Below are 3,145 nucleotides of genomic sequence, written 5' to 3'. Positions count from 1 at the left end.
ATTGTTTTTTCTCAAATTTATGTGGGCCTCATAAACTATTTCTATACGAAATAAAAGCAAATGAATGAATGAGAGTTATTACAATACATGTGATTTTCATTATTTATTAGTAAATATGCCATAAGATCAATTTTACGATGAATTTGGAAATATATTATGTGATTGGAATTGAATGTAATTTAGAGTAATTATTTGATTTGGCGTGTGTTGTCTGATATTGTAATTACACAATATTTATGTAATTGGAGGTAATTGAGAGGTCCTAATTACACTCTCCAATTCTTATAACTCCATGAGAATTGAGTGTAATAATACTGTGTAATTACTAATTACTAATTACTAATTACTATAAATTTAAAATAGTATTTATTACATAATATTATTATTTTTGTGTAATTATTTACTGTTTTGCCAAACATAATAATATCAATTTATAATTAATTATCACTTAACATCAAAAACACATTTTATATTTTAAAATATAATATAATTACTCCAATATATAATTTCCGACAAGTAATTCCTCTGTAATGGTTCTGCTTTAGCCTCACCTTGTATAATGTAACTTCTAGAGTTTTTCTATTAAAGGAAGTTTATAATAATAATAATAGTTTATTTGCCGCTATAAATTGTAATCCATTAGATTTTATTTAAAAAAAAATAGTGATTTGGAGGATGAATGGGCCAAGGAGAGAAAAAGAAAAGTCCAAAAAGAGAAAAGGTACACCTGTCTCTGGATACCCGGCCTAAGCTCGTTCATCCACATGCAGCGGATCGAAGGAGACGGAGATGAGATGAGATTAGGCTGATCTGAGATCTGAATAGAGAAGAGAAGAGAAGAGAGTAAAGACAGCCCACTTCGTATTGTTAAAGCCTGAGGCCTACATGTTTCTCCACGCACCTGACAGCCCAGAGAAATTGCCTCTCATCAAATTTTTTATATTATTAGGTAAGCTACGATTTTCAGTATCCCAATTCGGGACCCACTCCCCCCTTACTCTCCTCGTGATATGTTTCTTCCAAACTTTTTCTTTTTTTTTTATTCACCACTTTTGTGTCTCACAATACAATCATATTTTTTGTCTAAGGTTTGCTAAAGGCCAAAAAAAAAAAAAAAGAGAGCTATTTGCATAAGAAGAGACTGAAGTACCTTTTAATTTTTTTATGCATACATTGGACTTTAGAAATCATGCTAAATAATCCCTAAGACAAGACGATTAGGTAATCAATTATGGCTTACAAGCATAGGGTAATTGTGAGAATAAGGCCAAATAAGGTTGTTTGATTTAATTTTCATTCAACGCATTAATTATGATACTAAAACTGCTTTAGGTTTTGAGAAGGATAAAAAATACATCGGTTTTCTTTGCTAACATTGTACTTCAAACCAGGTGAATCACCGACCTCTCCATTATTCTCACTTTTATCCGTCCTGTACGTATGCTATGTACTGTTTCATATTTGAACTAAAGTTACAACTTTTCAAAAAAAATTACCGTTAAATTAAAGAGTGATGTTAGACTAGACATACTTTTTTACATACTATCTGTGCATATAATAAAGTGGAAATTTGAATGCTTTAAAAGTGGGACCATGTGACATATATTATGGATAGCTAATAATATTTGCACTAATATTATGGAAAAAAAATTACACTATCTTATATGATAATTTTATTTGATTGGACTGTTTTAAAATCCTGGTTCACGTCGTTTAATGTAATATTTTGATGGATAATTTTGATGCACATATTATTATTCTATTATTGTGTGCACATATAATATATAAAAATAATATGTCTCGATCGTTGCTCTAAATTAAATATGTTTATTAGGGTTAAATTAAAGAATAATTATCATTTTTATCTCCTAAACTTATGACACTATCGTATCCTGCCCCCTAAAATATACGATTTGTTAAAAATTCCTCATTAACTTTTCCTTTTTCGTTTAAACTCCGATCTTGCATTGCCACATCAATTTCGTGTGTAGAAAATTCGTATTTTTTCCTCCTGAACTTTAATTACTACAAAATTGTGCCCCCTTTTATTAAAATAAAAGGGATATTAGCGGCGATAATACCTAAATTTTTTCAAAAGTTACACTTTAATACTCAATTTTTTTGTGGTAATAATACATAAATCTACAATTTTTGTGTAATCGTTAGTACTCACTGTTAACTGTCTATTAAGTACTCACGTGACACATTTTTATTAGTCTAATGGACAACGATAATACCCAAATCTTTTCAAAAGTTACACTTTAATACTCAATTTTTTTGTAGTAATACATAAATCTATAATTTTGGTACAACCGTTAACTACCCATTAAGTATCCATGTAGCACATACGGATTTTGGGATGATTTTAGATTAAATTATTTAAATATTATAAAAATCATTTTAAATTTTAAAAAATCTAAAATATTATTAAAAACTAATTAATAATATGGATTTTGGGATGATTTTGAGTTTCAATTTAAATTTGGGTTGTTTCGAATTTGCAAATTTTAGTTTTATTAATTAGTTTTTAATAATATATTAGATTTTTTAAAATTTAAAATGATTTTTATATATCATTTAAAGAATTTAGGGATATTGGGGGCGATAATACCCAAATCGTTTCAAAAGTTACACTTTAATAACTAAATTTACGAGTATAAAAATGTGTCAAGTGGATATTTAACGAGAAGTTAGCAGTGGGTACTAACGATTGCACCAAAATTATAAATTTATGTATTATTACCGCAAAGAAAAATTGAGTATTAAAGTATAACTTTTGAAAAATTTTATTATAAAAATAATTTAAAATAAAAAAATATGTTTTTATTAATTCTTATAAAAATAATTCAAATATTAATTGAATTATTGTATAAAATCTTTACAGAGTGAATTAATATTAATTCAAGTATTAATCTATTTTTTTAGGGGAGATTTTAATCTTAAAAAATTAAATAAAAATTAATTAAACTCTAATAATTTTTTTAAAATTCACTCTAGATTTAAAAAAAAAAGTCAAATATCTAACAAATATGAATGAAATAAAAAATCAAATATGAATGAAATAAACAAATTAAATATAAGTAAAATCTTAATTAATTCAGTAGACCCATATTAGAAACTTATATATTTTTGTTATAACTTAAAA

At 26.2% G+C, this 3,145-nt stretch overlaps 1 long non-coding RNA gene across 1 annotated transcript; it reads left to right on the top strand.

The window, feature by feature from the left end:
* Nucleotides 1-663: 663 nt before the first annotated feature.
* LOC133816537 (uncharacterized) lies at nt 664-1,612 on the top strand. The gene is made up of 2 exons (XR_009885311.1): nt 664-949; nt 1,392-1,612. It is a non-coding gene; the product is annotated as an uncharacterized LOC133816537 (long non-coding RNA).
* Nucleotides 1,613-3,145: the final 1,533 nt, after the last annotated feature.

Source organism: Humulus lupulus, chromosome 2, assembly GCF_963169125.1.
Source record: "Humulus lupulus chromosome 2, drHumLupu1.1, whole genome shotgun sequence".
NCBI classification, from domain to species: domain Eukaryota; kingdom Viridiplantae; phylum Streptophyta; class Magnoliopsida; order Rosales; family Cannabaceae; genus Humulus; species Humulus lupulus.
Note: the sequence above shows the minus strand (reverse complement) of the source record. Positions and strands in the feature narration are given on the sequence as shown.